The sequence below is a fragment of the Sorex araneus genome, chromosome 5, assembly GCF_027595985.1.
Source record: "Sorex araneus isolate mSorAra2 chromosome 5, mSorAra2.pri, whole genome shotgun sequence".
Classification (NCBI taxonomy): Eukaryota; Metazoa; Chordata; class Mammalia; order Eulipotyphla; family Soricidae; genus Sorex; species Sorex araneus.
In genome coordinates this window covers 117,615,347-117,630,671 of record NC_073306.1, presented here as the reverse complement: position 1 = coordinate 117,630,671, position 15,325 = coordinate 117,615,347, and the positions used below count along the sequence as shown (strand labels likewise).

Below are 15,325 nucleotides of genomic sequence, written 5' to 3'. Positions count from 1 at the left end.
TCCGTTTTCTTTCCTCATCACTAGGGGGTGGTTAAAAGGAAGACCATTTTTTCAAGTTTATATTTGAAAAATAAAAGCACAATTCAAATACAGTTCTAAAATAGTAGGGACTGATTTCAAACAACATAAATAGAAGGTAGATATGCACTACAGTAGGACACATAACCACATCTGCCACAAGAACAGACTTTTTAAGTTATGCTATTATACATGCCCCCCCTTTTGTTTTTTGCTTTTTGGGTTACACCTGGCAAATGCACAGGGGATGCCAGGGATCAAATCCCTAGGTCGGTTGTGTTCAAGGCAAGCACCCTACCTGCTGAACTATCTCTCCAGCTCCAAGTGATTTACTTTTATAACCAGATGTTTGTACCTAACTACCATATCTGAAACACAGTACAGACTAGATATTCTCGTATTTATTTTGGTCTCTCTCCTGCCTTGTTTGAGAAAAAAAAAAAATCACAGGTCCTGAGAGCGGTTAAGAAGCTGAAGACATGCTTTATATGCAGGAGGCCCAGGTTTGATCCCTAACACTAGATGGTCCCCCACGTCTACCAAAAGCAACTTCCAGGCACAGAGCAGGCACAGCCCCTGAAGATAGGCAGGGTTTGGCTCCAATATTTTAAAAATGGGGGAAATTACTTAGCATTCTCCCAGAAGCAACCTTCTTTAAGTGAACCAACAAGAAGTTCCTACTGCCCACCCCACACCCTCCATCAATAGTACCTAAGGCTTCCCTTATTTCTCCAGTGCCTGCCAGGTATGCTACACCCATATTTAGACCAGTCTATCACATGTCTGAAACACTGGAATAGGCTCCGTTTCCTAGTTTCAGTTAATTGAAATGCAACAGAGAGGTTTCTAAAGCTTTTTTATTACATAGAAATGAAAATATTTTGGGGATGTGCACAGGGCTTACTCCTGGCTCTGACCTCAGGGAACACTCCTAGTAGTGCTCAGGTGACCATATGGCATACCAGGGATTAAACCCAGGTCAGATACATGCAAGGGCAGCCTTACCCACTATACTATCACTGCAGCCCTAGAAAAAAAAAATTAAGTTGTGTGCCAATAATCACTAGAAATGTGTGAATGATTACATGTAATTATTGATTATATATTCAACATACATGGATTATATATCATTTATTAATATATTGAACATAGATAATTTCCTCTACCTAGGATAGACAACCAGAATGTAACTAATTTCTGTGTGCTATATGGAAAATTTGGACAAGACTATACAAGTCTGGAATAAATATTTAACTTTTGAAATATTAAATTAACAAGGGCTAGAAATTTGATTAAGAGGTAGAGCGTAGGCCCTGGGTTCAATCCCTTGGACCACAAAAAAAAAAAAAAAGCAAAACCAAGCGAAGTAACAATAAAGTATCAAACTAAATAAAAGTAGAGTTAAATCCCTCACAAATTATGACACCAAGAAAAAACAATTAGAATAATTGCTTCACATACTGTTGAATAGAAAATAAATATTTCAGAACATTGGCATCAGGTAAAGCATCACATCCTGAAAGAAGAAAATAACACAGCCACCTCAGATAGCAGTCAGTCTGTGTAAACACCATATGGTCTGCTAATTTAATCAAAAAGAACCTCAGAATTTACTTTTCCATTCTGCAGATTAAGAACGAAAATAATGTTGCTAGAAATATTTTAGAAATTGTTTTCCCACCCCAAATGTCTAATAAAACCCTACAGTACCCAAGCTTTTCCTCTCTTTTCAAATTTCGCTTTGAAAGCATAAAAACACTTCATAGGCAATCTTTAAAATAACTGATCAGGGAATCAGGGATGTAGCTAGCAGCAGATCCTAAAGGGAGAAAAAAAAAACCCACGAAATAGCAACATCAGCTCAAATCCAAGCATTTTTTGTTGTTTTTTGGTTTGTTGTCATTTGTGTTTTTTGTTGTTATTTTGGCTTGACTTTAGTTTGGGAGCCACACCCAGTGGTGCTCGTGGTTGACCCTAGACCTCCCATCTGCAGAGCAGGAGCTCAGCTCCACGAGCAATCTCAAACAACTTTCGGGTGTTTTTAAAACCAAGCATTACTGGACCAGTAAGATGGCTCAAAGGTCTGGAGCTCATGGTTTCATGTGGGAGCCCCAGGTTTAATCCCTGGCACTGCATAGTCCCCTAGGCACTTGGCACAAATTAAATGAAAATCATTACTACCAACCATCACTCCACCAAGTCCAAATCCTCTAGCCTACAGTATATCTATAACAAAGTTCAGACCTTCCCCATTTCTTGCTTAGACTACTACTTAGGAATCATCTCAAGATAATCTAAGTCTAACGTTTGCTCATGATATTCATCTTTTGCCCAGAAGCCGAACGTCAGAAACACCAACCAAGGTTAGGAATGTAACTCAGTGACAGAGCACATGCTTTGCATATATGTGAGACTCTGGGTTTGATCCTCAGTACGCACAGGCACATGCAGGCACACACACATCCCACCACAATAACAAAAGAAATTAATTTGTTTTTGTTTTTTTGGGTCACACCTAGTGATGCTCAGGGGTTACTTGGCTTTGCACTCAGGAATTACGACTGGTGGTGCTTGGTGACCATATGGAATGTCAGGAATTGAACCTGGGTCGGTCTCATACAAGGCAAACGCCCTATCTGCTATACTATTGCTCTGGCCCCTATTCTGAGGGGACACCCAGCAGTGGTTAAGGTTTATGCCTGGCTCTGTACTCAGAAGTCACTCCTAGCACTCAAGGATCACTTCTGGCAGCGCTTCGGCGTGCAGGGGATCAAGCCCGAGTCAGCTACCTGCAAGATAAGTGCCTTATCCTCTGCACTCTCTCATAGCAATCTGATACGTGTTCAAATGATGAATGTGCTTGGACTAGATACATGTGATAGTGTAGCAGGTGGGGCATTTGCCTTGCATGAGGTTCAATCACTGACAGTCCATATAGTCCTTCAAGCCCACCAGGAGTGATCTCTGAGCACAGAGCCAGTAGTAAGCCCTGAGTACTGCTGAGTGTGGTTCAAAAATAAATAAATAAATAAATAAATAAATAAATAAATAAATAAATAAATAAAATAAACAAAAGGTATGGGGGCCAGAAAGATGGTTCAATGAGCTAGAGTGCATGCTTTGCATATAGGAGGTTCACGTTCAAGCTCCATCACCAAGTAGCTCCCCAAGCACTGTCAAAGCAACCTAAAGCACACAAATACAAAGAAACGAGGTATGAAAGAATTTCGGTCTAAACTGGAACCCTCCTGGTGGGCTGAAGCAATAGTTTAGTGGGCAGGGCATTTGCCTTATACAAAAGTTGACTCAGGTTCGATCCAGGGCATTCCATACAGTCAGTCCTCTGAGCACTGCCAGGAGTAATTTCAGAGTCCAGAGTCAAGAATAACCCGAGAACCTTTGGATGTGACCCAAAAAGCAAAAATAAATAAATGAAATAAACTGAAACCCAAAGATGTAAAATAATGTTGGTGTGGGAGAGTGGTAGTTAATTATCTAAAGCACAAATGCAATAACATTGAAAACATGAGATCTAAGCTACAACCACCAAACTTTGTAATGTTCTGTCAACGTGGCAGGCAGGGAGGCGGAGGCCCATGCAGTGTGGGAACACTGGCGGAAGGAAGCTGACACTGGTGGTGGGATTGGTACTGAAATATTGTATGTCTATAACTAAACTACTAAGAACTTGTAAATCATGGTTCTTTAAATTTTTTAAAAAGTTGTTCTCAGAAAAAGAATCTCATACATAGACCTCAAAAAAACAAAGCTTAAGAACTCAGAGACTGATTCATGATAAACGCCAGATTTACAAAAGATCTAAATTTAACTCCTGAGCAATGAATATGTGCCAAGAATCCCTCTCTCCTCATTCTTAAGCCAATGAACTTAACTGCTTGAACTCCATCTGTACTTCACCTTCTGCACTTCTTGCTCACGAATAAAACCTCTTCTAATCCTCAACAGGTTAATCAGTTTGACTTTGCAAATTGCAATTTCTCTGCCCTTCACAGATAATGTTAATTTCTGAGAAACCAACCAAATCCGGGTCAGATCTCTCCAGTCTCCCTAGGAAACTTTAAAACTCCAAGTTTTAGAATAATGAAAGGAAAGTGGGAAAAGGAAGGAAAAAGTTTCCCAACCAATGATGGCCTTAACTTCTATAATTATGATTAAATTATCATTTAGCCAAGTTCAAAATACTGAAGTTGTTACATTCAATGTTAGAATTACTAAATAACTTAATTTGAAATGTTGTGAACTCCAGATTTTACTTTAACATTGATTCTTCAGTTAAATACTCATCTGCCAAAATATCTTAGTCATGACTAGTCTTGGTTATCTTACCTACTTACTTGGATGGGGTTTTTTGTTTGATTTTTGGTTTTTTGGTGGGGGATGGAGCAGTCCATGCCTGGCAGAGCTCTGGGTTTACCTCTGGCTTTGTGCTAAGGGATCACTCCTGGTAATGCTTGGGGTAACAAATGGGGTGCCAGGGCCTGAATCCAGGTTGGCTGCATGAAAGCCAACTGCACTATTTCTCTAGCCCCCTCACTACAGACTTGTAAGGCTCTGATGTGCACCTGAAATTTTTCAGACATGGTTAGTAACTTTATCAAAATCACAATACAATTCATCAGCAGCCAATAATAATGCAATTACGGGCTTAAGCCAATCTGTTAAGGATTAGAACCTTGATTAAGATGAATAACCAAACCAGAACACATAATTTGTTTACTGCTGAAGGAATAAATCCAGGTTACCAATCTCCTAGCTGTGATATTTATCTTAAAAAATGATACAACTGTGCAAATATAGGGAGTATATAACAAAATAATGTAGAATGAAATAATTTGGCTACTGGTAGTAGCCTCGGCATGGATGGCTCAGTGACAAAAGCACAAGCTCAGAGATTTCAATCTCCAGTACCACCGGTATGTGTGCCCACATGTGTCGAATGTGGTCCTCGCAACTCCGCTGTTTCAGGCCCTTAATACAAAATGGAGTGTGTGACATCCTCTGCAAGCACTGCAACTGAAGCATGAAACCCCTGGTAAGATTCACAACTAAAAGAATTGTGTGTGGGGCTGGAGCGGTAGTACAGTGGGTAGGGTGTTTGCCTTGCATGCAGCCGACCCGGGTTCGATTCCCAGCATCCCATATGGTCCCCCAGCATGGCCAGGAGGAATTCCTGAGTGCATGAGCCAGGAATAACCCCTGTGCATCACCAGGTGTGACCCAAAAAGCAAAAAAAGAATTGTATGAGCACCAAGGCATGTGGCAAGCACTACAACCAGAACGCAGGCAAGTTCCACAACTAAATGAGTGTAACTCCTGGCAAGGATGTGCACAGCATCCTTGTGTGCAACCTTAATGAGTACTGAAAATAAAAGTGTGAGAGAGGCTGGAGTGATAGCACAGAAGGTAGGGCATTTGCTACCCAGGTTCGATTTCCAGCATCCAATATGGTCCCCTGAGCACCGCCAGAAGTAATTCCTGAGTGCATCAGCCAGGAGTAACCTCTGTGCATTGCTGAGTGTGACCCAAAAAGGAAAAAAAAATTAAAAGTGTGAGATTCCCAGTAAGAACTACAAGTGTGCAATTTCCAGTCCCAGTTGTCATAGCAACAATTAAGGTGGTGTGGGGGTGGGGGATGAAGATGATCAACCAGGGAGATGTTTAAAGAAAACAAATTCCTTAATAAAGATCTTCATTACATTAATAACTTAAGGCCAAAGAGACAGTTCAATGAACTGAACTGCATGCTTCACACGAAGATCTAGGTTTACTCCTGGCATGACATGATCCCCAGAGCACTACAAAGAGTTACATCCCTCCCCCCACCCCCCCCCACCCCCCGCCCCAGCACCAAGTCAGGAATAGTCCCTGAGCACTGATGGGGAAAAAGGGAAAGAACTGTAATTGAAAGACATGTTCCCACAAAATGTGTTTTTGGAGCAAGAGAGATAGTACAGGGGCTGGAGCAATAGCACAGTGGGTGGGGTGTTTGCCTTGCACGGGGCCGACCCGGGTTCGATTCCCAGCATCCGTATGGTCCCCTGAGCACCGCCAGGAGTGATTTCTGAGTGCAAAGTCAGGAGTAACCCCTGAGCATCGCTGGGCGTGACCCAAAAGGCAAAAAAAAAAAAAAAAAAGAGAGAGAGAGACAGTACAGCAGGTAAGATGCTTGCCTGGATTCAATCTCTGGAGCCCCATTGTCCTCCAGGAGTGACCCTAAGTGCACAGCCAGGAGTAAACCCTAAGCATCAGAGGATGTGGCCCCCAAACAAAAACAAACAAAAATGTGTATTTTAAACTAGTTCCCTTTCCTAACAAACTGGAACCGTGATGAACTTATAAGACAAATGACAAATTTTTGCATGCCCCTATCCCTGGGGCCAACTGGGCTATAAATTTGCTTCAACATTATGGCTGTGATATAAAATATTCAAGGCAGTAACTAAAATTTTCCATAAAAGTCCATCTAGTGTAAAAGGCTTACTATACAGAAACAGATTCACCTTTAAACATTCACAAGATTTACTATTCCACATATGACACTCTCGTTTTTAAACACTGAACACTTAGGAGGTGGTAAAGGGGGTAGGAAGAGGGTGTAATTAGTTTTGCTTGTAAAACGTTCATCACAGTTGTAGTGCCAACTGAGCTATACAGGCTGTTGGGGGTCTAATAGATTTCAGGGTATTATAGTTTGAGTAATAGAGGTGGGGGTTGTGATGGAAATCAATAAATGGCTACTACTTCTTTGCACAGACCCATATGGAAGTAATCAAGCGCAAGGGTGGCAGCTGGGACCAATAACAGTCACCTGCAGTTGAGGGACATGGGGGTTTCAGATGGGTTTTTAATGCTAATTTCCTACAGAAACAATGAGCTAGAAAGAGCAGAGTAACAGACGAGGCCGGATGAGGCAGGATGAAGAGAGACCAGCCAGAACAATGGCTGCACCTGGTGTTGGGAGCAGAGGGACAGAGCCGGCACGCGCCCGGCGGCAGCAGAGGGCACATCTGTCACCCTCAAAGTGGCCCATCCCCCTGTTCTTCCAGCAGGGTGAGTAATCCAAGGTCCCTACATATGAACAGCTTGCCACACAGCAACAGGTTTGAGTTTTTAAGGTTGCTGCATCCTCTGCATGCACCCTTCTCTCATGACTAAGAATTAGCTAAGGGAATAAGGTTGGTTCCCTGTCAGTCTGAGGAAAGACTGAAAATACACAAGAAACATATTTTAAGTCTTTAATTGTGGTCTCAATGTTTAGAGAATACCAAAAAAAACCAAGTCTAAGACAAATCTTACTGAGTATTGATGCATTAAGTATCAATGGCTTGTTGCTTTCTAATTTAATCCCTAGAGCCCACAGTTAAGTTTTTTAACTCCTATTTTATAGGTGAGAAAAAAATGGGGTTTAGAAGTGAAAGATAAATTAGGTCATGGTTACACTGTTTAATGCCAAAGCTTAACACAATATTTCTACTGCCTTTTCTTCACCTGTATTAACTACCATAAGTAGATGAAAATACAAACTTTATCTACTTCAGAACTCCAGTTACGAAAAGGTAATTGCAAAGGTCAGAGGGTTAGTATAGTGGGTAGGGCACTTACCTTGCACATAGCTGACCTGGGTTTGATCCCCAGCACTACATATGGTCCCCAAGCCCTGCCAGGATTGATCCCTGAGCACAGAGCTACGAATAAGCCCTGAGGACCACCACCCCCAATTCCAAAAGGAGAAAGGCAATTTCAAGTACATGCACATACATCCTATACAGAACTGCACACTAACCCTGCCTTACTAGGCACCTCTAACTCAGGATTGAATAACATTTTCACCGGCTTTTGCACTAAACCAGCATTCTTCGACCTTTATACACGAGCAAACCAGCACCTGTCATATATAACAGGACAATTATAACCAGTGTAGAAAACCAGTGGTTTTCACTTTTTACACATGCAAACTGGCACCAGTCAGTGGACTGGTGGCTGAGGATCACTAGTTTAAACAAAGCACAGAGTTACTTTTTGCAGGTTGTGGCTAGCTTCAGAAACATATCTATCTCCATTTTAAGTTTCCTAGCACAAATGCTTTTAAGAGTCATCTAGCTCTTAAAAGCTGTTTGGACTGTTAGCCAGTAATAATATAAAGAACAATTACACAGTATGTTATTTTTCTGCATGATATAGATACCAGAGAATGATATCAATATCAGAGAAATCTTTAGAGTTTCCTGGTATAAACCAATTTATGACAGTGGCAGGGGGATATGCATGTACATGGAGATATATGTCAAAAGTAAACATGTACTCTTCTATTTGGAAAGGTAACAGCTAGACCTAACTAAAAACACGGTAGATATTAGTGTTTCTATGCCTTGAAAAAGTCTGACTTAAGGCACTGGCGTCTAATGGAAAGTGAGCCTTTCCAACAATCCACTATTCTTCCAAATCCTCCTGTCCTCCTGTTTGCTTTTTATTTTTTTGAGTGGGAGCACACTTGGCTGGGGGCTCAGGGGACCAAATGGGGTGCCAAGGAGCAAACCCAAGTTGGCCACAAATAAGGCAAGTGCCCTACCCACTGTACTATCCCTCCAGACACACTGGTTTTTTAAAAAAAATTATTGACCCTCTAAAATTTATTTTGGGTCACATCTAGGAGTACTCAGGATTTACTTCTGGCTCTGTGTCGAGTGATCAAGCTTAGTGGTGCTTGGGGGAACATACATGGTGCCTGGAGACTGATCTGGTGTTGGCTCATGCAAGGAAAAGATCTTAACCCCTGTATTAAGCTTCCAATCCCTTTTGAAGTTCTAACCAATTGCTATTAAATCCCTTGAGAATATTCCAATTTTTGGCAGTTAACTTCTAGGACTTAGTTACTTTTGAACATTTGATCTCCTCTTTAAGGCATTTTCCACCGTTACCTTGTGATGATATACAAGACCAAAATTATGTAATGTAAAATGTATGTTTCAGAAACTCAAGACAATTCCATCTAAGCTCAGTCATCAACTAAGGTAACAATTTTTAATTTTTTGGGGGGGAGGGTGCTTGCAAGGCAAGTGCCTTATCCACCGTTCTATTTCACTGGCCTGTGGTTTTAAAATTCTGAGTCAAGCAGACTCTACTGTTTCATCACCCTTCCCTCAAGATTCCTTATTATAAAATAATGCTTTTGATTAGATTATGCTTAGAATCATTTTCAATCTTAATATTTTTTATAGCTCATCAATAGGGACTCTTAAGCACTTCTAGCACTGTAGCACTGTCGTCCCGTTGTTCATCAATTTCCTCGGGCGGGCACTAGTAATGTCTCCATTGTGAGACTTGCAGTCTAAAATTACCTTCAATGAAGTAATTCGAATAATCTTTCAGATCCACTTAAATCCTTCTGGTTGTGTAAAAGAGTCATTCAAACTTAAAAGCATTCTTTCCTGATGTTCCAAAGATGCAATTTAAATGTCATTATCCTCCAGTGTACCGACATTACTGCATTGAATAATTTCAGTCCAATATCCCCTTGGTATGAAAATTCTTGGTTGGATCATTTTGGGAAGTCAATTTAAAACGTTTCTTCTCAGAGTAATAAAGCTTTAATACTTTCACAGTCTTATCTTCAACTCAAAGATATGTGATTATCTCAGTAACAAGCAACTGCTCTTCTGAACTATGTGGTCCTAGTTAATTTGAGTCAGCCACATTTGTTTGCAGTCAATGGATATTGACAAAATAAAATTCATATAATTTTGTTTAATTTGGGGGCCACACCTGGCAGTGCTCAGCACTTATTCCTGGCTCTGTGCTCAGGAATTACTCCTAATGATGCTCAGGGGAACATATGGTGTGCCAGGGATCAAACCCAGGTTCTGCTGCATGCAAGGCAAATACTCTACCCACTGTACCATTTCTCAGACCCTTCATATTATTTTTTAATGCTACTTGAAACATTAATCTAAAAACTGTTCCTAATGCAAGGTCAGAAATATACCTCAGTGGTATAGAATATGTATGAGGCCTTGGCATACCATATATAAGTATTTATACTAGGTACATAAAGTGGTATGCAAATCTCTTTTTGTGGCCCTTCACAGTGGACCTCTGCCTACGCTACAGCCCAGCATTAAGTATTTTCTCTCACATTCAGCTTAAGAGAATGTCTCCAAGGGTTCAAAGAAAACTGCTTGCTCACTTAAGAAATATCATATGTAGTTGGGAATGATCACTCTGAAAAAAAATGAGTGCTGAATGTAGGCAGTGGGACATACATGATAACCTTTTTCCTTTTTTTGGCGTTTTGGGTCACACTTGGTGATGCACAGGGGTTACTCTTGACTTTGCACTCAGGAATTATTCCTGGCGGTGCTCAGGGAACCATATGGGATGCTGGGAATTGAACCTGGGTCGGCTGCATGCAAAGCAAATGCCCTACCCGCTGTGCTATTGCTCCAGCCCCACACGATAACCTTTCAATATCTATTGCAAACCATAATGACCAGAAGGAGAGTGAGCCAGAGAAAAAGAGAACGAGAGAGAGCACACATGAGGGAAAAGGAGAGAAAGAGGGAGAGAGACGGGGAGGGAGAGAGAGAGAAGGAGGGGGGAGAGAGAGAAAGAAAGAGAGGGAGGGGGAGGTGCAAGAAAGAGAGAGAGGTGAGAAGTGCCTGCCATAGAGGCAAGATGGAGGGGTGGGAGGGAAATATGGGACACTGGTGGTGGGAAATGTACACTGAAGGTATAGGGATGAGTGTTGAAACATTGTATGACTGAAACCTAATCACAAACAACTTTGTAACTATCTCACAGTGATCCAATTTAAAAAAAAAAAGTATCATGTGGGGCCACAGAGAGAGTATTATGGGTCAGGCTTTTGCCTTACATGCAGTCAACCCAGGTTTGATCCCAGCACCCCCATATGGTCCAAGTTTTCCAGGAGTGATTCCCTGCATCAGGAGTAAGCCCTGAGTACTGCAGGATGTGGCCCCAAAACAAACAAAAAATTATCATGTAGGGTTAGAGAGATAGTACAGCAGGTAGTGCGCCTTGCATGTGGTGGACCAGGGTTGGATCTACAGCATCCAGTGTGGTCCCCTGAGCCCCACCAGGAGTGATCCCTGAGCGCAAAGCGAGGAGTAAATCCTGAGCATCGCCAGGTGTGACACCAAAAACAAAAAACCAAAATGTGTGTGTGTATTTGTATACCCACATATATATTATATATATCAAAAACAATATAAACTCTATATCTGCTCAGGTATTAAAACAAGTTCCCAAATATGCTAAACACACACATGTCTATCAAAACACAAACCTGTAAATTCTTACTAACTCATCTAGTCACACAAGCCTGTAAATTCTTCATTTGGCTAAAAAAAAAAAAAAAAAAAACTGACAAAAATGTTTCCCACAAGAAACTGGAATACAAAACTGAAGAAATTAAATGTTACTGTACCGTCCACTTAAAAAAATATCCAGCTGACAGAAGTGAAGGAGAAGTGAAGGAGTGAAGGTTAATTTTAAGGAATCAAAATTTGGGAGAAAACTAAGTAGTTGCTTATATAATAAGTGTAATTCATGAGTATCATGTTGGTCCACTTTCTGAAGTTCCTCTGTTCTGGTATACTTTAACGGTCTCATTTACATTACAATGCTTAGAATGCTGTTCAAATTTTTTTATAATCACAATGAGGTTTAGCAAAAATAACATGTAATATTTATTTTAAAAATACAGAGACCTGGGAGGCAGGTACAGTGAGAGGAGGGGTGTCCTGAAAACTATAGTTATAGACTCATTCTAAGGATGAGAATTAAAATTAAAAATGGAAATGTTTTAAAAACCAATGACAGCAGACTAATGAACATCTGAAAACTTATGAAAGTAACTTGTATGCCTTCATTGTGCCGTACCAATTTCCCCCAAAAGAACACGAGGCAGGAAGTTCACAAAAATAAACTCAATGACAGTAAACAGATTGCTTGAGAACAGACATTTACTAATGATGACTATCCAGTATATGTTAACCATGAAACTCACTCATTTCATAGTTAACCTGGTTTTGGAAGCTTAGAAAACATTAATACAATGTTCAGAAGTAGCAAAAAGCTAAATTATACACTACCAACTAAAACAGGACCAAAGAACACATGTGAGTTTACTGCATCACAAAAGTGATTCAAACTCACAATTCAACTCAGATTTGTTGATGTTAGCTATTTATAAGTAGAAAGTAAACAGGAAAAACAGCAAAGGGATAAAATGTAATGAAAATACACTGAGCTTAAATGCATCAAAATTAATATGCTTTTTAGTTATGATAACATCTTCCAGCTGCAATTTGCCTAAATATATTGAAATAAAGTCTGGCAAAAGAGTATTTTATAGGCCATCTTTCTTAGTATGCGTACTGAAGGATAAAAAAATTTTATCCTCAAAACATCACAGTAAGACTCAAATTGGAAAGCCTTATAGAAATACATGTAGCATTTCTTCCTACTCATAGTATTCACACATTACACCTAATGTTTCCACTTAATAAAGTATAATATACAAAATGAAGGTGATAATTGAAAATTCACATACATGAACAAAGTAAAACGTTAAAAAAAAAGCTGCTAAAAGACAAGCTATCAATATCAAACATATTCATAATGCCACAATGTGAAGTAAGTGAAAGCTTTGAGGCAGAGAAATGCCCATTTTGATCTCCCAAATTAGATTAAAATGTACTTACCCCAAATGTCCAAATTATAACAATCCAGAATATAAAAATACCAAATATATTTCAAATAGATGCTTAAAAGCGTTTCTTTTTCTCCTCCTAATCTTCAAAGCCCAATCTGAAACCAGCCTCCTTCCTTCTTTCATTAGCTGGACATGTGTCAGCTCTCTCACATCTGCGATTTCTCACTGACTAGAGCTGCCTGTCCCATTCCAGGGAAACACAGATGGATCCCAGATGGGAAGGTCCTGCCAAACAGACCAGCTCTTCACCTTGCCAGAATCCCCAGATACAGTCAGTTTCTCTGTCTCTTTTTTTCTACCTCCCTCCTGCTCCCTTCTCCCTCCACTACCCTTCTAACCCTCCCAGTTACCAGGGCTCTTTGCCAGCTGATGTCACTAAGTACACACCTCCCAATGGCTCCTAGCCAATCTGACATTAACTTGTTAAGTATGTGTAATTTGTTTATGGTTGACAATAACAGCAAGGATACTGTGCAAAACCTATCTGTACAAGTCCCTAGCGGAGTAACATATAAAGACACACATACAGAGACTCATGTTTTGGGGAACATTCAAAGGTTTAACAATTACGATTTAAAGTCCTATGTATTGTCTGGTTCCTGCTATTGTTTAATAGCTGCTGCTCTTCGAGCCAGTTTTTAAATCCTAGGTAAGATTCTTAAAATGAATGATTAAAAATCTGCTTTGGACACATAACTGGATGAAAAATTTAAAGTTGCAAATTAATTTGGGGAATATAAGCAGAAATGTATGTAAATGATTCACACAAGCTGCCTCTCAGATCCAGACTTGGTAGCACTGCAAAACTGGCACGTGATTAAAGTAAGACAATGCAGGCAACATGGTTCTGATGCTTATGAAGATTATAAATGAAAATGGGGATGCAATGCAAGACAAAAATTAAAGCAAAGAAAATATGAGACAAATAACAATATTTAACATTAAAGATTGAAAATTAAAACATTTTTAGAAATATAGCGGAGGGTCGGAGGGAACCAGGGACATAGGTGGAAGGAAGTTGACACTGGTGGGGGACTGGTGCTGAAACACTGTATACTTGAAACTCAACTATGAATAATGTAATAAATCATGATGCCGTAGTAAGTTGTGTATGTGTGTTCTTAAAAGAAAGTATAACAGAGAGAACCCAGAGAGAAGAAATGAACCACTCAAGGTCTGGGCTTAATCATTTATTCCCTGAAATATCTGGCATGCAATAATAGCATACTCAATTTCTGCTTAGTGAAAATTAACCACAGAAAACTGAATGTCGATTGGAGCAATAGCACAGCAGGTAGGGGAACCTGAATTGAACATGGTCAAACTGGTTCAATCCCCAGCACACTATATGGTCTCCCAAGCCTGCCAGAAGTGATCCCTGAGCACAGAGCCAGGAGTAAGCCCTGAGTACCGCCAGGCCCCCCCAAACAAAAATAAAGAAAACTGATATTGTCAAAAGAATTATCTAAGAATACACTTCAAAGAAAGGTGAAAGATCTATATAATGAAAATTGTAAGGCACTGTAAGAAATGATACCAAGAAATAAAAAGACATCCCACTCTCATATTGTGGTCCCAAGAACCACCAGGAGTAATCCCTGAGCGCAGAGTAAGCCCTGAGCACTACAAGTGGCAGCCTTCCCCCAAAACAAAATTTTCACCCTACCCAAAGCAATTACAGATTTAATGTGGTATCTAGTAAAATTCCAAGGCATTCTTCAAGGTCAAAGAACTAATATAACTGGAATTTGCATTGAAACCCACTCCATACTCCCAAAGCAATACTGGGGGAAAAGATAGGTGGTGTTATGCTGACTTTAAATTATACTACAAAAAGAGAGTAATGAAAACAGTATGGTACTAGACAAAAATATAAACACAGATCAATGAAACAGAACTGAGCCCAGAAATAACTCTATACATATGGAATCTTACTTTACAACAAAGAAGCTGAAATAATACAATAAAGAAAAATCTTTTTAACAAACGATGGGAAAACTTCGTATCCATTTGCAAAAAAATTAAACTAGATCACTATCTCACACCATACACAAAACTGAATCTAAAATGGATCAAAGATTTAAATCTACTACCTAAAATCATAAATACATAGAGAAATACATAGGCAAAACACTACGATATTGGTTTCAGTCATGACTTTGAGGACTTAACTCTAACATCACGGGAAACAAATGCAAAAATACATCTGAGACTATACTAAACCAAAAAGCTCCTGCATGCAAAACAACTCATCAGTGAAACAAAAAGATATCCTACTGAGCAGGAGAAAATAACTGCATAAGGGGCCGGAGTAATAGTACAGCAGGCAGGGTGCTTAGCTTACATATAGTAAAGCAGAGTTTGATTCCCAATACTACATATGGTCCCCTGAGCTCCAACAAGAGTGATCCCTGAGCACAGAGCCAGGAGAAGCCCTAAGCACCCCTGGGTGTGGTCCAACACCTCTCCGCAAAAAGAAAAATTACAGGACTGCACATCATACAAGAGTATCCAAGGTATATAAATAATTACAAAACTCAACAATAAAAGGGT

General features: G+C 39.9%; 1 protein-coding gene across 4 annotated transcripts in view; it reads right to left on the bottom strand.

Annotated features, from left to right (window-relative positions):
- Window positions 1-15,325, bottom strand: part of CBFA2T2 (CBFA2/RUNX1 partner transcriptional co-repressor 2) — a 129,740-nt gene that overhangs the window by 70,853 nt on the left and 43,562 nt on the right. The window contains exon 1 of one of the 4 annotated variants that reach the window (XM_055138236.1): window positions 12,762-12,872. The exons of the other annotated variants lie outside the window; for them this stretch is intronic. The gene's annotated coding sequence lies outside the window, so the exon portion shown is untranslated. Of the gene's footprint in view, window positions 1-12,761; window positions 12,873-15,325 lie in introns of those variants that run through there. 4 annotated transcript variants of the gene reach the window in all.